At 37.8% G+C, this 22,536-nt stretch overlaps 1 long non-coding RNA gene across 1 annotated transcript; it reads right to left on the bottom strand.

Moving 5' to 3' along the window:
• Positions 1–1,268: 1,268 nt before the first annotated feature.
• On the bottom strand, positions 1,269–22,231 carry LOC121402162. The gene is made up of 4 exons (XR_005966635.1): positions 22,193–22,231; positions 21,221–21,315; positions 2,029–2,105; positions 1,269–1,581 (listed from the first exon to the last, which is right to left on the bottom strand). It is a non-coding gene; the product is annotated as an uncharacterized LOC121402162 (long non-coding RNA).
• Between the last annotated feature and the right edge of the window lie 305 nt (positions 22,232–22,536).

The following is a 22,536-nucleotide window of genomic DNA, read 5'->3' as shown; positions in this document are numbered from 1 at the left end:
AGATGCTTAATTTTTAATTACTGGCTTGTAGGCAAGTTTTGGATGCATCAAAAAACAAGTGTACTGCCAAAACGAGCCTCTTGTAGGCTGCCAGTCATATAGGGGCTACCAAATGGCTAATAACAGCCCTTATTCAGCACCCCAGGAACATTTTTCATGCTTGTGTTGCTCCCCAATTCCTGTTAAATCTGAATGTTGCTCAAAAAAAAGGTTGGGGACCCCTGCTCTAAATAGTTATCCTACATTGGATTGGTTTTCTTAGACGAGTATTGGTTGGGCCCATTGCATGTTTAAAAGATGGAAGAAATCCAATAATCAGACAAATAATATCCAAGGTACCACATTTAGAATAAGCAAATCATCATCCAACAGACACCCTGCAGTCTAGAAACGTAACATATCTAAGCACTTTAGAGATGTTTGACTGTGAGAGGAACCCATCAATAGGTCACCACATTTAGATAATGTTTATTAGAAACAATATCCAACAATACATTTTTATCTTCAAAACAATCTGACCTCCATTACTACCTGTTCATCTCAATACCATACAAAAGATCAGAGGCCTGATTCTGTAAACTCAGTCAGTCCACAGAACATAGTGACAAGTGAACATAGAACTGTCTTCTAATATCGCAATTACTGTTTCATTGTCGTTTTGTTAAAAGGCACAAGGACAAAATTCGGGACTGTTGCAAAGATTTTGTCCCATCATAGTTGATGGGAAATCCCATAGTCACACAACAAGGCGATAAATCCCCCCAAAATATTGTAGCCCTGATTGTGTGCTTTGCTCATGGTGAACACCTGTGTTGCTCCAAATGTTAGCCACAAAAATAAACATGTAAATTGAACCAAACAGCTGAATGTCTACCCATTCTGTTCATAGAAACATAATTATTTGCAATATTTTATTTCCACATCTAAGTTAGCTTTGATTTGATAAAAGGTCATTGAAGACAATCATGGTGAGAAATAACAGAGATCCCAAGCTCGATTCTCCAGCTTTTATGGGACACCAGCTCCCATTATCATGAGCTATCAACTGGGTGGCTGAGGATAATGAGGGTTTAGATTTACAACTATTAAATATAGTTTTTAAAGCCTGAATATGCTTGGTGAAGTGTGAGATATACAATCTTCTAATAGACTGGCTTAGGAAGATCTTGCATTGTCATTAAAAACGCTTTGCCTGAAAGAGCTAATTCTACTGCTCACTGGCATTATAAGTGGTGAAAATATTTGAATGAAGAAAGTACAAATTTGGGGATGGTTGTATACCATAATTTTAATTTGTCCTAGACAGGTGAAGGAGTTGTTATATGTCATGTTTGCATATACATTTTTAGTATATGTGGATTGTACCTACTCCCAGTACTTCTCTAATATTAGTCCTTTTCTCGGTCCATAGAATCTTATGTACTTTTGTGTGTAGCTTCTAAAGTAATGAAGTAGGCATTCTACTTTATTTTCCCGTATTTTCCTGTGCCACATTAAAACGTTATTTCTTTTTCCTTATGTTTCTTTTCCGCTTCCATACTGTTCTCACAATACACCGTGCAATATCATCTACTGTGTTTTCTTAGAAAAAAAAAAAAGAAAGGAAAAAAAGATAAGTAAAGATGTCCTTATGTTTTTCAGTGTTAAAATGTTCTGCATTTATGTAGTCATGAAACTGTAGTAAATAAATTGTTGGATTTCCCAGCACTTTAAATTTTTTTTTTTGCTTTTGGTTATTTTTACAAACAGCAAATGAAAATATTTGGCAGTTTTTGATATTAATACAGCTTTGAACAGAATGCATTTTGAAATAAAGTGTTGATTGTTTCATGATAGATACATGATTTTTAATGTTATATTTATTCAGACATCACCTGCAAGATATTTAATGTAAATTCCATATTTATCTTATGTGCTTCCGGTGCCATTTCTGCAGTATCAGGACTTGAAGGTTTCAGGGTGCCTTTGTATCAAGAGTTCACTAACTTGGCCATCTTTATGGTCTTTCAACAAAGGGATTATAATTACCTGTCATTTGTCCATCATAGCAAAGGAGAGGCGCCGACCCCTCCAGCCAGCACCGGGCAACTATCACCAGGAGAGACCTAGGGGAAATTAGGTAAATTGATTTGTCCATCTTATCCATACCTGAAATGCAGAGCAGGCTGCATGTTACACACAATCTCAGTTCAGTTTATCCCACAAATAGCTACTTGCAGAGTGACACCCAGGGGCATAAGTACAGAGGAAGCAGACCCTGTGGCTGTAGGGGGTCCCAGGAGGTACAGGGGCCCCATGAGGCCCTAACTCATGTACAATTTCAATAAATATTGGTAAAACAGGTCAACCTCTAGACATTTTGGGGGCCTGAAAAAATTATTTGCTTTGGGGCCCAGTTTTGTCTAGTTACTCCAATGGTGACACCATTAATTACAATAGAAAGCGCGGTATCTGTTAAATAGTGCTGAGATGAACATGTTCTTAAAACCTGCTTCATTTGTAACTTGCGCTGATTAATTTAACACCATAGGGCTCATTTACCATTGCCCCAGGCACAAATGCAAGAGCACGAAGGGGAGGAATATTAAATCCAATTAGGGCCATACAATTAGCAGCTGTGCCAGGGGCAATGATCTGTGCAGAGACATTTTCAGATTAATATTACACTATAAGGATCATTTACCATCATTACACACTGATTAGGATGTTTGTTGTCTTGTGTCTGTTGGGCTTAAATATTTAACATAGATACATAGAGTTTAAAAAAGGCAAATGTCCATAAAGTTTGTCATTTGTACATAAATTACAATATTCAATATTCCTTGTAAGTCTTTTTTGCACTGACCTGAACAGGCATTAAAGAGATACTGACACCAGAACGTTTACACTTTTTACATCTATCTTAATATTGGCCTTCCATGCTACTTATAATTTTGCCATAAAAAATTTACCCAATGATTTTACATTGCCTGATTCCCCGTGTTTGCCTATGAGGAGGCTGCCATATTTGTGCAGCAAGAGTCCGTTAGCATTAGAAACTTTAACTGACAGACTGAGAAGGGACAGGCAGATTGGCAAAACAGTCAGGTTTAGGAACTTCAACTAACAATTACTTACAAAAACAAACATCTCAGCAAAGAATGATCCACATGACCTATAGGTAACTTTAATGTACATTCATATATTAAAAAGTACTTTGTTAGTGTCAGTATCACTTTAAGAACAGTGATGCAGTTGCACCTTTTGCCTATAGGTCCCTTGTTCCAGAACCAGGAGCAAAGATTTGCCCTTTATAGAGGTGAGTTCAATTATGCTGGACTAATGGGAAAGAAAAGTGCATTGTGAGTAGAAAACACAGTAATTGCTACCATTGTTTGACTTAATTACCTTTCTCTGTTAATGCCCAAAAATACCTAAAATCACGTTGGGGCTGATTCACTTAGGGTCGAATATCGAGGGTTAATTAACCCTCGATATTCGACTAGGAATTGAAATCCTTCGACTTCGAATATCGAAGTCGAAGGATTTAGCGCAGATAGTACGATCGAATGATCGAAGGATTATTCCTTCGATCGAACAATTAAATCCTTCGAATCAAATGATTCGAAGGATTTAAATCCAACGATCGAAGGAATATCCTTCAATCAAAAAAAAGTTAGCCAAGCCTATGGGGACCTTCCCCATAGGCTAACATTGACTTCGGTAGCTTTTAGATGCCGAACTAGGGGGTCGAAGTTTTTTTTAAAGAGACAGTACTTCGACTATCGAATGGTCGAATAGTCGAACGATTTTTACTACGAATCCTTCGATTCGAAGTCGTAGTCGTAATCGAAGGTCGTAGTAGCCCATTCGATGGTCAAAGTAGCCCAAAAAACCTTCGAAATTCGAAGTTTTTTTACTTCGAATCCTTCACTCAAAGTTAGTGAATCGGCCCCGTTATCAGTCATTTAGGAATATGGATTTTAGAAGTATCTGAGTTGGCTAAAAATGTTGTGGGATCTTTGCTTTTATAACATGATATTAAGATAGGTATGGGACCTGTTATCCAGAATGCTCGGGACCTGGGATAATGGACCTTTCTGTAATTTGAATCTTTATTATTAAAGGGATACTGTCATGGGAAAAAAATTTTTTTTCAAAATGAATCAGTTAATAGTGCTGCTCCAGCAGAATTCTGCACTGAAATCCATTTCTCAAAAGAGCAAACAGATTTTTTTATATTCAATTTTTAAATCTGACACGGGGCTAGACATTTTGTCAATTTCCCAGCTGCCCCATGTCATGTGACTTGTGCCTGCACTTCAGGAGAGTAATGCTTTTTGGCAGGCTGCTGTTTCTCCTTCTCAATGTAACTGAAGGAGTCTCAGTGGGACATGGGTTTTTACGATTGAGTGTTGTTCTTAGATATACCAGGGAGCTGTTATCTTGTGTTAGGGAGCTGTTATCTGGTTACCTTCCCATTGTTCTTTTGTTTGGCTGCTGGGGGGAAAAGGGAGGGGGTGATAATCACTCCAACTTGCAGTACAGCAGTAAAGAGTGATTGAAGTTTATCAGAGCACAAGTCACATGACATGGGGCAGCTGGGAAATTGACAAAATGTCTAGCCCCATGTCAGATTTCAAAATTGAATATAAAAAAATCTGTTTGCTCTTTTGAGAAATGGATTTCAGTGCAGAATTCTGCTGGAGCAGCACTATTAACTGATTCATTTTGAAAAAAAAAAATTTTCCCATGACAGTATCCCTTTAAGTCTACTATAAAATCATGTAAATGTTAAATAAACCCAATAGACTGGTTTTGCTTCCAATAAGGATTAAATATATATTAGTTGAAATCAAGTACAAGGTACTATTTTATTATTATAAAGAAGAAGGAAATCATTTTAAAAAATTTGGACTATTTGGGTATAATAGATTCTATGGGAGACAAACTTTTTGTAAATTTTGGAGCTTTCTGGATACTGGGTTTCTGGATAATAGATCCCATACCTATTAAAATGTATGGATCTGGGTTGTAAAAATGTGAATGCAATGTACAGTGTTCATAACTACCATAACAGAACCGGGGAAGGCATATTGTGTAAAAATATCTTCCTTCAAAAAAATGTTTGTTTATTGGAAGTACAAAAAAATGGAGATTTCACAAATTTAAATTGATAAATAAAGCTCTTAGTCTATGATTGATTTGTTGTAATAGCCAAGGTCATAAGCAAGACCAGGGTGAGAGCCAGGAAGGCAGTCCTGAAGGATTGGAGTGGTGTAGGAGGCTAGGTGAGTAGATCCAGGACAGGATCATAAACAAAGAACAGACTTTGATTCAAGAACTGGAACACAATCAACAGTAAAGCAGAGTAATAAGGATGTTGAACCCAATAACAAGTAAACTAATCTTAATATGCAAATATCAATGTTTATATCACTTATAGGTGATAGATACTTTTTAGGCAGGACGGAAAACACATACTTCCAGAGCTTATCTGTTTTGTATTGTTGTACATTTCTGTTCAGACAAGACAGAAGAGTTTGCTGTTGAGTTTACTATTGTGCACTGCCCTGACTGGTATTAACCAGCGTCGTACTGGAGGTCCAGGACTTCTGCCTCAGGGCTCCCAAAGCCCCTGCCTCAGTCTCAACCTCCTATTCCGCCTTTACAACCTGCTCCCTGTAGCTCTGTTATCTGGGTATAAGGGCAGAGACACATGTGGAGTGTCGACCTCTTCTTTGGGCGACTAAACTCCCCAAACTGCCTTACTGCTGGCTAGAATCACCACCAGGATGGCACTCGGAGCGATTCGTTTTCCAAAGTCGCCCGAAGTTTCCTCGTGAGGCAACTTTGGGCGACTTCAGAAAACGAACGGGATGGGCGAATCTGACACTTTTCGTTTCGCCAAAAATTTTTTTGATGCACGCCGCCATACAAGTCTATGGGCGTCATTTTTTCGGCGAAACGAGGCTAAAAAATTCGCCCATCCCTAATCTCCCCGAATCTCCACCTGTCTCTGCCCTTAGTGGTGTAAGTGTGTATAATTGGCAGGCAAACAGGACAGTAGAGGTACAACTAATGTAGACTTTGCTCTGTTGCCCTGTAGTAGGTCTCCCAGGGACAACTGTAACTCCTGTATTGATCAGTATTGTGTGTAGTTTGTATGTTTCATTGTTGCACAATGTTGAGGATATAAACACTTTAAACATATGTCTTAATAATAATAATCATCATGTGGTAGTAAGTCAAAGAGGTGGAAGGGTGGAACCACAGTGTAATCTGCACTAAATGCCAGTGTGTAAAATCATAACCAGTAGGGATGTCGCGGACTGTTCGCCCGCGAACTAGTTCGCGCGAACATCGGGTGTTCGCGTCCGCCGAATGTTCGCGAACGTCGCGCGACGTTCGCCAATTTGGGTTCGCCTTAGCTGGCGCTTATTTTTACCCTCTCACCCCAGACCAGCAGATACATGGCAGCCAATCAGGAAGCTCTCCCTCCTGGACCACCCCCACACCCCCTGGACCACTCCCCTTCCATATATAAACTGAAGCCCTGCAGCGTTTTTTCATTCTGCCTGTGTGTGCTTGGAAGAGCTAGTGTAGGGAGAGAGCTGTTAGTGATTTGAGGGACAGTTGATAGTAACTTTGCTGGCTAGTAATCTACTTGATACTGCTCTGTATTGTAGGGACAGAACTCTGCAGGGATTTGAGGGACATTTTAGGTTAGGTAGCTTTGCTGGCTAGTAATCTACCTTCTACTGCAGTGCTCTGTATGTAGCTGCTGTGGGCACTGCTGCTGATCTCTCATCTGCTGACTGCTGCCTGTAACCCAATAGTCCTTGTAAGGACTGCTTTTATTTTCTTTTTTGTTTTTTTACTTTGCTACTATAAGAGCCCAGTGCTATTAGTCTAGCTGTGTTGGGGAGTGGGACTGGTGTGCTGCTCCTAGTAGTTCAGCACCAACCAGAGTAATTTATTTTTTTTAATATAAATATACATATTTTTTTATTTTACTTATCTTACTGTTCTTTAACGTGTCCAGTGCTGTTTGCTGTTCTTCATAGTAGTGCACCAATAGTAGTGCACTTGCAGGCATTATTTGCCCAGTGTGTTCTTCAAACAACTGCCACCTAGCTGTGTGAGCTTGTTCACATTCTGTCTAAATATCAATAATAATACCGTCTCCAGAAACACCACCTGAGTGACATTTTTCAAGCAGCAATAATATATTCCGTATCCACTGCTGTAGTGTATACGTTGACCTTGCAGGCATTGTTTCAATTTGTTTGCCCAGTGTGTTCTTCATTTTCAAACAACTGCCACCTAGCTGTGTGAGCTTTTTCACATTCTGTCTAAATATCAATAATAATACCGTCTCCAGAAACACCACCCGAGTGACGTTTTTCAAGCAGCAATAATATATTCCGTATCCACTGCTGTAGTGTATACGTTGACCTTGCAGGCATTGTTTCAATTTGTTTGCCCAGTGTGTTCTTCATTTTCAAACAACTGCCACCTAGCTGTGTGAGCTTTTTCACATTCTGTCTAAATATCAATAATAATACCGTCTCCAGAAACACCACCCGAGTGACGTTTTTCAAGCAGCAATAATATATTCCGTATCCACTGCTGTAGTGTATACGTTGACCTTGCAGGCATTGTTTCAATTTGTTTGCCCAGTGTGTTCTTCATTTTCAAACAACTGCCACCTAGCTGTGTGAGCTTTTTCACATTCTGTCTAAATATCAATAATAATACCGTCTCCAGAAACACCACCCGAGTGACGTTTTTCAAGCAGCAATAATATATTCCGTATCCACTGCTGTAGTGTATACGTTGACCTTGCAGGCATTGTTTCAATTTGTTTGCCCAGTGTGTTCTTCATTTTCAAACAACTGCCACCTAGCTGTGTGAGCTTTTTCACATTCCGTGTCCAGAAACATCACCTGAGTGACGTAGTGTGATTTCTGCCCTTTACAGCACAAAACGCAGCGCTGTGTCAACAATGTATTTTTCAGAAACATTTTTGCCCTTGATCCCCCTCTGGCATGCCACTGTCCAGGTCGTTGCACCCTTTAAACAACTTTAAAATCATTTTTCTGGCCAGAAATGTCTTTTCTAGCTTTTAAAATTCGCCTTCCCATTGAAGTCTATGGGGTTCGCGACGTTCGCGAACCGTTCGCATTTTTGCCCGGAAGTTCGCGAACATGTTCGCGAACATTTTTTCCGACATTGTTCCTGTGTTCCCCAAGCTAGATGTGAGATGAAATTGCTTTGATCGCAGTGGAACTGATTTGGAGTGTGGAGGAAATAAAAGCTTTCAACCCAGCTGTAAATTAGATTTCAGCTTAACTGCTTGTCTTATTAAATATTAAAGTAGCTAGCTGCAATATTAGAAGTGTTTATCTGTGCCACTGCCTGTTATATTCTTGGAACATTTATTAATTATTGCTAATGTATTTACAAAGCTCCCTAAACACAATTCCTCTGCAGAAATATCACTTATTGTAATGGTTTTTTTCTGTTTTTTTTTTTATTCAAATCAACCACCGGTTCAACATTCAAGTGAGTCAAGGGAAAAGAGAGAGAAGTGAAAGAGTCCCAAGTGAAGCATTTCCTGATTATCAAAAATATGTTTAAGCCCATAAAGGATGTAATTCAAAAAACTCTACCATTTAATTTTGGTTGACTGGCTAAAGTCAGTTATAAATTAATTTTGGGAGAAAATTGCTCACTAACTAGCGCAAGACATTTCTTATGTAATTAAGTTATTGCTAGTGTTTCGAAGATATTAGCAGTTTTCAAACTGCTAATATAATGAAAGTGAAACAACAGAACAGTGAAAGTCAATTGAATATAAGTTTTGTGAGAAAAGCAATATTTTGTGTTGCTCTGCTTAGAACTGACCAGAGAAAAGTGATTTAACAAATTGCAAGCTCTGCATACATTTGTAATTACACATGTGATGCTCCACTGTATATGAATACGCACTTACTCAAGGAACCATGGGGTAAATTTACAAAAATTCTCCAGCCACGGCTTTGCAGCCATCGCAAAACACTTCGCTAGGCGAAAATTCGCTCAGACAATGCTATTTTACTGAAATGTGAAGTTGCGACCAGGGCGCCGAACGCTGGCAAATTTTTGCTAGCATTACTTCGGCAATGTGAGCAAATCAAAGAGCAGATGTGCTAGCGTTCAATTCTGCCTAGCGCAACTTTGTTAGAGGTCTTCGATCAGGCTAATTTGCATATGGCGGGAAATTTAAAGTTGAATGGATGTATATGTTGCAGCAATACATGACATTACACAAGCCCAGGGAACCTTAATAAAGAAAGTAGAGTTGTTATAATGCCCTACACATGAGCCCACTATATAGTTTTTGTTCCATATGTTAGAAAATGTATGGGGGAACCCGGTTACCCAAAAAAAAAATGTAAGGACTTTTGCAGGCTATCACTCTGAAAAAAGAAAAAGACTTAGAAACTTTTTCCACTAAAAATATGATGTAAGTACCAAAAGAATGAAGAAGATCTATGCACTCCAGTGCACTTCACCTGGTCTGAGCTGGCAAATCTTAATGAATTTGCGGAGTAACGTCCATTCGCCAGAGAAAAATCTACCTGTCGATAGAGTGCGAATCACCGCTAGCATCTATCTCTTTCGCTAGCGAAGTGACGCCTGTGCCTGTTAGTAAATCAGCGAAGGCCAATTATACAATTCATATACACAAAAACATTATGTCAATTAATCCATAAATAGAGTACATTTTTTAATTTAAATTCACATAAGTGTTAACACCTGAGTTCATTCATGTTAAAAAAACAAAAGTCTTAAAACATTTGCATAAAACTCGAAGTAAGAAATGAATTATGTTTGTTTTAAGGAATTTTCTATAGCAATCTTTTTCAATCTCAAATTAAGTTTATGGGCCGTTTCCATTTATGGAACAATAACGTTAAAAAAATGAATGAGAGCAGTTATGGAGTAGGTCATATACACTGATTTATACTTCCTACAATTTCTGATTGTAGTTGACCTATAGAAACAGTAATTGCACATATTGGACAGATAATATCTCATATCTCTCTAAGCTGCCGGGAATCAGCGCATTTAATAATATAGGAGAGGTCTTTTTTCTCTGCATTTTGTAGTTAGTTTTTTCCAATCCAATCCTATTGCAGACTTTAAATTAGGCTCATGAATGACAGCACTATATATATATCTAATCCACAAATGTTTACTAAAGTAATACAGCATAACTTTCTTTTTTTACCAGACCCTACCAATTATTTCAATGTGTTTATTTTAATCCTTGACAAGGAAAAATTATTCCCAGTCAAACATGTAGTACATTTTCTTTCAATTTTATATGTGAAAATGAACTGTAAATTTTAAGAAGAATCCAAGTGTTATGACAGTGGCTGCAATTTGTGGGATGTTCTCTAGTGGACTAGAAGCCTTGCACTATATATCATCAGCCAAGATAGTTCAATTTTCTCCTGGTCTACCCTAGATTCTTTATATGTTTTTTAATGTTTTCCTACAGGACAAAGGTTCTTAACACAATGATGTATATCATGGAGAAAGGAGACAGCCTTGGCTTCTATTTGTTTCCAGGTCTAATGGCTTGGAACAAAATCTTTTTGTCATGATCATGGCCATGTGTGTTTCGTATGCCATCTTAATTTATTTGTGTGGCTAACGTTAACTGTTTGCTGCAAGAGTTTAGGCAGCCCCCAATGAAATTGACAAACAAACCTGATTTAGTAGTAAAGGATTATATCAAAGAACATATAGTTAAAAACTGTTATATGGAATCTATAAAACAATACACAGAGGGGAGAGGGGCACATTGAAAACTCCTCATCAATTTTAAGCATCCAGTGGATCAGGAGAAAGAAGAAATCTTCGGCTTCACAAATGTTTGTCCTGGGTCACGCCATGAATACCAAAGATGCTCTTGCTACAGATGAAATGTTGCTTATGAGACAGAAAGAGCATCAGGGGATACATTTGTTAAAAGCAAAAGCAACATAGTGATTGGGTTCAAGTGAATGTGTAAAACTCTACAAGGCACAAAGAAAAAACTGAACTTCACATGCTAACAACTATAGGACAATGGTGTTTTGCTACAAGAAGGCACATTTCAAAAATCCAGGAAACTATTATATAGTCTTGCAATAATAAATTGGTATAAACAGCACCCCTGGATGCATGGAATAAAACACTCCCTTTGCATAAGTAAGAGAAATTCAGATACATTCAGCAGGTTATTTATTAAAGTCAGATTATTTCTGGTCGGACCTTTAAAGGAAAATAACACAATTTTTCATAGAAATTAAAAAACTCTGATTTGTTGATATTTTTTAAACCCTAATGGTGTTAAAAGTCAGAATAAAATGTACTCCAACTCAGACCTGTGTAGAAGTCAATGGCAAATGTCCCAAATCCTGCCTTTAGTATTGAAACAAAGGATTATTTTGTGGTGAGCACAACGTTCCCTTATTTGTTACATCTCTATAAACAAACATATGACTCCCCTAGCAATTGTACTGCAACCACAGTCACCAAAATAAGGATGAGCTGGCATAAGATTATTCTAGGAAGATATGCGTCAGAAAACTTTGTTTTCATTAGGTCTGAATCAGGAGTAGCATTTCAAGGATATATGATATTTAAAGTAATTTGCTCATTTCAGATTCTCTTTCCTTCGTTTTGTAGCTTTTTAAAAAAAAAAAAATATATATATATATATATATATATATATATATATATATATATATATATATATCTTGTTGTAGTGGACAGCACTCCGTTCCAAGTCCTTTACCTGGGTGCTCGGTAAGACCAGTATATAAAATAAAAAAAGACCAGCAACACCAGGATTTTTGTAAGTAGAAGAGTGTTATTGCATATGTAACCGACGTTTCGGTCCCCATTGGGACCTTTCTCAAGGTGAAACATGTGCCAAACAATTCACTGAATAAATACCCTCCCCTCCCAAATGCAAACAGGAAGTGACCCTTCAGTAATTACCATATAAAAACAAACAGTAATCCATGTGCTAACGTGCTAGTGCATCCATAGTAGACAGTTTACATCAACATCTCCTGATTGATGTGAAGTAAGAATAAAGTAAATTCATGTAAAAAATATCCTAAAAACATGTGGGAATGTCCATATAAAAGCTACTGTTGCGCCATATAAATAGTTTTAAACTGCACACATATATTATAAAGACACATTCTTTTACAGCATGTAACCCCAAAGGAATCCCTACCAACATTTGTATTTTTTATTTATATATATATTTATATATATACTATTTTTTAAAACCATTAGGCGGGGGTGCAATGAGGCTGTGACCACAAAATACATATAGTCAAATACAAAAGTCCTCTGCACTCAACCCATTATCAATATATTTAAGACAGCGACATTTGTGCAACCCCGCCTAATGGTTTTAAAAAATAGTGGTGAGCACAACTTTCCCTTGTTTGTTATAGTTATACAGGAGCAGTGACCAGCTCCATGTTGTAGCTCCCACCCTTCCCAGCTATAGTCAGGTGATCCCACTGGTGTCTAATAAAAGGGCAGCCAAGTATGGAGGTTTACTTTGAAAGCAGCAAGTAAGTTGCAGGTAAAACCTAGTCCCTTTGTAAAATGTATAATGAAGCAATAGAATTCTTAATGAATCAGATAAAATTGAGCGTAGGACTGGCCAGATATGGGATGACTTTGACGTAGTTGGCCAGGTTAAATATATTGCAATATATGGACAAACAATCCCTGTTTTGTTTAAAGGGTAAGGCATTTTTCAGTAGCAGTATGCACAAAATGTCTCTGTCTTAAATATATTGATAATGGGTTGAGTGCAGAGGACTCTTGTATTTGACTATATGTATTTTGTGGTCACAGCCTCATTGCACCCCCGCCTAATGGTTTTAAAAAATAGTGGTGAGCACAACTTTCCCTTATATATATATATATATATATTATATAAACAAGCTGCTGTGTAGCCATGGGGACACCATTCAAAGCACAGGTTACATAGCAGATAACACATGCATTCCCACATGCTGTTACAGATCATATCTGCTGAGTAGCCTGTGCCTTTTCTCCTTTTTCTTTCAAAACTTTTTTATTATCCATCAATATTGACAAACCATTTAAATTTTTCTTTATAAAATGCATTCGTTCTCCTACGCAGAGGAGAATTATTACATTGTATGAAAACATATCACATAAAGCTACATTGCCACATTGACATGTAAATAAACATAATGTAATATACATATCAATAAACAAATTGCCTTTTCTCCTTTTTAAGTTTGAATGGTTGCCCCCATGGCTACACAATAGCCTATTTGCATAAACTATAGTAGTCTTTGTAAACAAACACATAAATTTACCACTGCAGAGCAACAGTACATTATATTTTAAAGGGATACTCTTATGCTTTTATTTCTGAATTACATTGTTTACACTGAAAATAATTCACTCTAACATATAAATATGATATATATATATATATATATATATATACATATATATACACATATATATATTGTTTTGTTTTGTTTTTTTTACTTGTAATATTCTTATATCATCCAGGGAGCTGTTATCTGGTTATCTTCCCATTGTTCTATTGTTAGACTGCTGGGGGGGAAAATGAGGGGGTGATATCACTCCAACTTGCAGTTCAGCAGTAAAGAGTGACTGAAGTTTATCAGAGCACAAGTCACATGACTGGGGGAACCTGGGAAACTGACAAAATGTGTAGCCCCATGTCAAATTAAATATAAAAAATTGTATGTAAAAAAATCTGTTTGCTCTATTGACAAACATGTTTTCCTATGACAGAATCCCTTTAATTTCTTTAAAATGTTTTTATTTTTTGGTGTTACTGATCCTTTACTGTACTATATGGAGCATGTCTCGTACATATTTGCAACATTTCTTTACATCATTCCCAAGTGCTTTTGTGAATGAGGCTGAATGAAATCCTCTTTTTACACATCAAGGTTGTTGTTCACATATTTGTACACAAGATGGAGCTACATTTATAAAGTTCACGTAGCAATATGTATGTTGGGTATAAACTGCAAATGTTGCTGGTATCTATCCCTTAAGCTGGCTATAAGTTTCAAACAAAAGTTTTGATTTTGACCAAACTGCTTGACCAGCTCAAACATTACAAGCTCCTATGGAAATTTTCCCTCAGTCCATCTCTGTCAATGTCCCCTACAGAAGTTGTCTAAAAGGCTCATTTACAAGTGCAATTTTAGATGCCCATGTTTTTGCCCACAATGTAGCATTTTCCCCATAATTCCAGATTTATTGCAGCTGTAAGGGAGAGACCCACCTGTCTATTGCAACCAATGCATTAAAAATGTGCCTCAAAAACAAATTTCAGAATTGCCACGTGATTCTCTGGGGAAAGTATACTCTAACTCTTGACAATGTGTCATGTTCCTCCAGTGTCGGACTGGGACACCAGGGGCCCACCTAAAAACCTTAGACCAAGGGCCCACCAAAGAACCATAGACCAGGGGCCCACTCTCAGTACTATTATTCATCTTCTCCTCACTCAACCTCTATTCTCCTAGTCTCTATTCTTTACATACCATAATCTATTATTCCATCTATTTAACATTTTTGAAATAGGGAATGGCCATGAAATAGGCCAAATATTTAGCAGCACAAGGGCCCACTGAAACCTGGGCCCACCGGGCGTTTTCCTGGTATCCCAGTGGGCCAGCCTGACACTGTGTTCCTCAATTCTTGTGCCTTGCACCAACTTTCAACTGTTGTGTACACTTGGCCAAATAAGGGGCAAAGTATGCAGCACATGATGGTGTCCTGAAATAAACATTGCTTTGAAGTTTGCTTCAGGGATTTTTCCAGAGATCTCTTGGTATGTTGGATTTGCACTAATGGATCATAAATTAATACTGTTTCTGGTGGCACTACCAGTGTCTCTAGTCTGGAAACAATGCGCTTCACTTTCACATATGGATGCACCGAATCCGCTATCATTCGCAAAAGATTCAGCCGAATATCAAACCGAATCCGAACCCTAATTTGCATATGCTCAGTTCATTTTGCATTTCAAAAGCAAATTCTTGAATTTCCATTTATTCTTAAATTTATCATGCCTAAGCCTGACTCCAGGACTTTATTTGATTTTTTGCACTGCATTTATGCCATACCAGCTGGCTAAATGCATCTGCTTCGATGTTTAGCACTTGATGTATAGAAGCAATTTAAGCTATAAGGTCAAATTTGCACTACAAAAATAATTGTACCCATATCATAGGGATATGGTATAAGCCTACAGGTACCCAGCTCCGCCTACATTTTACGCTCTGCCTCTCTATGACTGTTGTCATTGCCTGTTGTATGCTCTGCCCTTGTATTTGCAACTCATTATACCATTTACAACAGAGGGGCTGGCCAGAACATAAGGGTTATGTAATAAAAGGCACTAAGTTTGCCCTGGGGCAGTAACACATAGCAACCAATCAGCGGGTGCCATTTACTGGTCACCTGTTTAAATGCAAACATCTTATTGGTTGTTATTGGTTACTGCTCCAGGGCAAGTTTAGTGCCTCATATTACATATGGGGGTAAGTGAGGTCAAGAGGCAACTTTGCAGATATCTTAAGTGTCCTCTGGCTTCTGTATCCCTCCCTAACCTAGTCCTTTCAATGCAAGAACATTGCATAAAGATATAATGTCAATTTCTGGACAAGTTTAATTTTGTCTCTAACGGTAATTAAAAAGTTCTCATAAAATATCTCAAAGCCCCATTGTACTACTATTTTATTTTACTGGTGTTATCTAACATACTATCTCCACTAAGTAATTCATAATAATTCAGATTCAACCATCTAATAATAAGAATTGTGGCTGGATGAGCTAATGTAGAAGATAAATATTTACCATTGGCCTTAATATCTAGTTGCTGGCTCCATGGCATGGAGGGATCTTGTGCATGAAAGCCAAAATGAGAATATATGAAATTGGACGCTGCTAGAGGAATCCTTTTGTTTCAATACTAAAGGCAGGATTTGATGACTGCTGACACCTACTGTTTGTGGGTAGAACTACAATAATCCCTTATTGTGCCACTGGTTAAAGTCTTAAAACTTGCAAATGAAACCATACACTTTAATACTGCTCAGCTTCCGTGGTGTCAGTCTCTCTAACAAACAAGGAAAAGTTGTGCTCACTAATTTTTAAAACCATTAGGCGGGGGTGCAATGAGTCTGTGACCACAAAATACATATAGACAAATACAAGAGTCCTCTGCACTCAACCCATTATCAATATATTTAAGACATAGACATTTTGTGTATACTGCTACTAAAAAATGCCTTACCCTTTAAACAAAACAGGGATTGTTTGTCCATATATTGCAATATATTTAAGCTGAATAAATATTGCAATATATATATTGCAATATATGGACAAACAATCCCTGTTTTGTTTAAAGGGTAAGGCATTTTTTAGTAGCAGTATACACAAAATGTCAGTGAAGAGGACTCTTGTATTTGTCAGTCTCTCTAGCCATACACAGGCAGAATTAAGATGACGATTTGCCCCATTAAAACTGATTCGGCATCTTATCTGATGTGCCTATCCAACTGATATGTGGCCAAAAATCAGGCAGATGTTGATCAGGTAGGTTTGATTTTCCCATCAGATTGAGGACTACATCTGCATGTTAATGCGGCACTCAATCCAATGGCAAGCATAGCAACAATTATTCCCACGCACAAACACATTCTTTGCTGTATATACAGGATATAAACAGATACCCAGGTTCTCCATTGGTTATACAGGACATAAATAAGAACCCAGGTTCTTCTCCACTGTATATACAAAATATTGTTACTCAAGAACCTTTCTGCTATATATATTGGATACAAATAGGTACCAATGTTCCGTTGCACTGTATATATAGGATATAAATAGTATTTTTTTTTTTATTACTGGTCCTTTAAATCATATTCCTTGCTATAAATGCATTTTGGCCATATTCACAGGCAATTGACAAATCCAGCATAGCACACATAACACAAAGATCTTTCTCTGCAGTAGAAAAGATGCAGGGTGGCTTTCAATGCTATTTCACCCTCCTGGGCGCCAACAACAGTCAACAATGTAATTACTTTTATAGGGATGATATAATTGATCTACATAATACTCACAGATTGTGTACAACATTTTTAGTTTTCTTGTCATATATGTTATATTGTATCTATACATATCTATATGTGTGTGTCTCCATAAGGTGTGTCTTTAAGTAGTACATTTTGTGGATTTACACAGAATTCTCTGTGCAAGAGAGATAACGGCACTTACCATATTTCAACTAAATCCTGGGTGCTTCCCAATAAATGAAATTGCCAAAAGCATGCATATTAGTACCGTATGTAAATTGGAGCTTCATATAATCCCCCATATCAATGAGTTCCGGTTCTCCTTGTCGTTAGGATGATCCAGCATGCACTGGGTAATGTACTGGCAGAATAGGTAGGCTGCTGGGGAGAGTTTGGCGCAATTGTAATTTGCATAAAAAAATTGGGGCAGGTTTTGAAAGTCCAAATTTGCAGCAACTTCCAAAACTAGCCCAAAGCTATACACTGGCGGGGTTGGACTTTTAAAAGTAGCCCAATTTGGCTAGAAAACCGCCATCCTGGAAACTCTGTCAACATATGACAATATGCAGGGACAAGTAAATAAATAAATGACATGAGTTGTTGTACATGTAATATGATGTCGAATTTTGCATCTATGTCCCATCTGTGGGTGCACAAAACTTGTCCCTAGGTTCATATATCTGCAGACACGATAGGCACCTCTAACATACCCATTTTTTGGAAGGTAACCAAGATGTCAATAAATTATTTGTCATTTAACAATTTACTGGGTTCCTCTCCACGAAGAGGGCCCAGAGATTTTGACCCCTACGATAACCTATCATAGGTGGTTCTGGGCACAAACTCCCCAAATATTCATCTGCTTTTATAATTTTCCATTTAACCTGAATGACCTGGTCTATAGAAGATCATTAAAGCAAGTGGAGAGAATCAGTGGGCAAACCTCTCATTTTTAATTTGTTGTAACTTCACTTTTTGCCTAGCTGTATGAAGAGCCTGAACCAAATCTCTTTCCCTATATATATATATATATACATATATATATATATATATATATATATATATATATATATATATATATATATATATATATATATATATATATGCAACGGAAGGCTAGGGCACACACATAAGGAGTTACATACCTGGGTGCAATACAGAGATGCAATATTCACTCAAGAAAGATGCTGCTGCACACCAGGGTTTATTGTGAAAAAGTTAGTCCTTTATTTGATCGACGTTTCGGTCCTCACCTTGGACCTTTATCAAGATACATCAACAGACAAGTGAAAATAATTTATAGACTCACCCACCATACACCCACCACCAAGCCACGCCCCTGTTGCAGGTGTGTGTGATAATCATTAAGTGAACCTTCAATCAACTGACATGTGATTTCCAAAAAGTTTTTTTTAGGGCTAGCCCTAATTATTTTCACTTGTCTGTTGATGTATCTTGATAAAGGTCCAAGGTGAGGACCGAAACGTCGATCAAATAAAGGACTAACTTTTTCACAATAAACCCTGGTGTGCAGCAGCATCTTTCTTGAGTATATATATATATATATATATATATATATATATATATATACACATATATATATATACACACACACACACGAGTATTGATATGTCAATGTTTTTCTCAGTAAATATATATTTAACATACTGATGGCATTGGTTACAGATGTATATCTATGTTTCCGAATGTACCAGTGAGCACTGTTGGGGCCATAATCTGGAAGTGGAAAGAACATTATTTTACCCTAAACCGGACATGAAAGGTGCTCCTTGCAAGATTTCTGACAGAGGGTCCAAAAGAGTGAGAAAGAGTGAGAAGGAGTGAGAGTAAGAAACAGTGAGGAAATAAAACACTTTTCTCTTTGGTACTTTACCCCAAAGGTTTCACACTAAGGTTCAGCTCTTTGCACTCCTAGAATGGAGAGTGAAGAGCTGCAGTTTATTGTGAATTCAGATTTGCCTGCGTTTGACAAAGTGCATGGGCCTTAAGGGGAACAAAGTTGCATTATTTAGGGGCCGATTCACTAAGGGTCGAATATCGAGGGTTAATTAACCCTCCATATTCGACTAGGAATTAAAATCCTTGGACTTCGAATATCAAAGTCAAAGGATTTAGCGCAGATAGTTCGATCGAATGATCGAAGGATAATTCCTTCGATCGAACGATTCGAAGGATTTTAATCCAACGATCGAAGGAATATCCTTCGATCAAAAAAAGTTAGGCAAGCCTATGGGGACCTTCCCCATAGGCTAACATTGACTTCGGTAGCTTTTAGATGGCGAACTAGGGGGTTGAAGTTTTTTTTAAAGAGACAGTACTTCGACTATCAAATGGTCGAATAGTCGAACGATTTTTACTACGAATCCTTCAATTCGAAGTCATAGTCGTAGTCGAAGGTCGAAGTAGCCCATTCGATGGTCGAAGTAGCCCAAAAAAAACTTCGAAATTCGAAGTTTTTTTACTTCGAATCCTTCACTCGAAGTTAGTGAATCAGCCCCTTAGTGTTCTAGCCCTTTCATCTGGGGCAATGCTACATGAGAGCTTCTGTTAAGTATCGGGTTGGCTCCTTCAGCTTCTGTATTTCCCATGCAGTTGTCTGCTTATCATATCTTTGTACAAAAATGCTGGTGCCTGTACATTGTGCAATATATTGGCATTCTACTGCAGTGATGTCATAATTTATGGTTATGCAATGTATAAAGACATCACCTGCACTCCTGCATATACTGTATATCAATGCATCATAATCTTTCTATAACTAACATTTCAGCACCGTCCACAAACTTTTTTAAGAATAGTGCAACAGTATATAAATAAAACAGTGTCTCACTGTTTTATCAAACCTTCCCACAAATAACAGTGCAATATATTTAGATTCCTGAAGGTGTCGCTGCTTTACTTCAATAATTCAAGTCATAGTCAATTTCCAAGCATTTGAAGTATGACTCTTTAATGAATGGTGACTTATTTAGAAAGATCAGACGCATTACATTTTAATCATCTCAAAGAAGGCAACATAACACCAACTGTGCACTAAAGCCTGATAGTAATACATCAATTTAATTCATGTTCATTCAAGAAGATTGACTTCTCAATTTCTCAACAAAACACCATTCTTGTATTATGTTACATTAGTTCTCTTGGACTCTCCTCATTAAGTAAGCTAGATGATGCTAGAAGACTGGGGAAGGAAAATCACCAGTGAAGAGAGCTAATGGGTTAGAAAGGCCCCAAGGATTAGTTAGTGGCAGCATATACAGTATCCTACTTGTAGTCACTCTTAAAGGGAAAATGTTCCTCTTTTATGTCATGAGTTATTCAATTGGGCTTATGGGAAAAATCTGTATAAACACTATCTGACCCTCCAAAAATAACTTTTTTAAACAGACATACCTGATTCCATAGATTGAAAGGAAACCATGATAGTCTGCCTGTGTCACAGGGACCAGTTCCTCCACTCCATTGAATAGGCACAGTGATCCAACCCCTTCCTCACACTGTTCTATTGTAAAGTGTATCAAATCTGTGTACCACCCGGGATGAAAAGCAGAGGGAATTTAAGTCCCAGATTCCATCACTTCACAATGGGAGCCTATGGCATGTAAGTACATTTATACTTATTTCTAGAAGTTCAGAGACTGTTTATATATCTTTTCTATATAAACCCAACCTAATAAGCTTATGTCACAAAGGGTGGTATGGTTTATTATGTAGTCAAGGTCATTTAGTAGAGCAACCCAAATCTCTGCCAAGGAGTAATGAGCATTAGTACCCTTGGTTTGTTTCAAAAGTATACTGTAGATACCCGACTGTGTAAATTCAGTGCAGTGGAGAATCCCCTGGTCAAGGACATATTTCTATATAGTTACTGAGGGCCCATGTTTTGAGGTGCCTGTATAAAAAGAAAGATTTCCCCCAGCCTGTCGCTAGACATTTTTTGCTAAATCCAGTGAAGGTGGGAGCCAGTTGGAATGAGTAGTGGCAGGCAGAGGTTATGTATCTAGGCTATTTCTGTACATGAATACAGCCCTATCCCTGGTATTTACCTTTGCACACTAATTGAATCCCAGAATGAGTGTTAATGTAGGACCACAAGGCCATCAGGACCAGGAAGTAACATGGGCCAGCTGTAGGTACCACCCTGAAATACAATATGATCCAGAAGGTCATTAAACAAGATATAGAAAACGGCTGACTTATGGAAGGCAAGACATACACATAAGACTACATATTACTCTGTATTAAATAGCCTAGATCATTTTTTATTATTTTTCCAATTAAAAGTCATTTGAAGGGGGGTTATCTTATAGGTCTGTCACCATCTGGGAGGGTCAAGGTTATATACAAAATAAATTGCTTATATAACTCAGTAGCAGTTTATTTAGAATCTATAAGGTAAACATCTACATCAAAGAGAAACAAAAACAGAATGTGACTCTTTCATCATCCCTCACTTCCTAGGGAATTGTATCACAAACGCAAAATGAATGTCAGCATCCGAATGAGACCTCAAAACAGCAATTATTAATTCACTCTGCATCGTGGGTAAATTTCAAACGTAAAGTGTCCCTTAACCAATTGCAGTGTTACTATCAATATTGTGATCTATTTTTATTAAGGCCCTAGGCCACATTACTCAGAGCACCAAACGTTTTAGAGGAAGCAACATTTAAATGAGAACAGGCAGAGAGATAATGTATGACTCAGCTATAATGTCAGTTACAATTGTAGCGCTATAGTAAACTGACTTGTGCTAGGGCAGTTTAAGCTACTTTCCTTGGTGGGCTGAGACCACCGATGAGCTCTCTTTCTCAGGGGTAAGCCCTCGCAACGGTGTGGAGGCAAGGGTGTAGTGTAACTGTAATCTGATGCGATAGCACAATGATGGGCGCCAGTAGTTCTTTTACAGTTAAACAAAGAACAGTATTTATTGAACAATAGCACAGAGATCATTTACCACATTGATCCACAATGGAGTATAGAACATACACAGCAGCATAAAGGAAGCATATACTCACAGCACGTATAGGCTGAATCCCCACAGGCTAGGGAATATACAGCAGAGAGTAAGTTGACAGCATGTGATGGGTATTGCCCAGTTTTCAGGATATCTTCCAGTGGCAGACTAGGGGAACTCCTGACATCCCTATCTCAACACTTGGTTCCTTACTCTGGGTCAGTAGTACCCTGGGATCTTAATCTCCTCTCTAATCTCTAATCTCTAATCTAATCTCTAATCTCCTCGGCGGAGCCTTGAGCTGCTCAACTAAATAACCTCTCTATCACTCCTAGAGTGATCTATAAAACGAGTATAGCTGTCTAATTACTAGGGCCAAGGCGCCTAGGGTCAGCACTACCCATT

This window comes from Xenopus laevis, chromosome 3S, assembly GCF_017654675.1.
Source record: "Xenopus laevis strain J_2021 chromosome 3S, Xenopus_laevis_v10.1, whole genome shotgun sequence".
In the NCBI taxonomy this organism is placed as follows: domain Eukaryota; kingdom Metazoa; phylum Chordata; class Amphibia; order Anura; family Pipidae; genus Xenopus; species Xenopus laevis.
The sequence above is the reverse complement of the archived record's forward strand: the minus strand, read 5'-3'. Positions and strand labels throughout refer to the sequence as shown.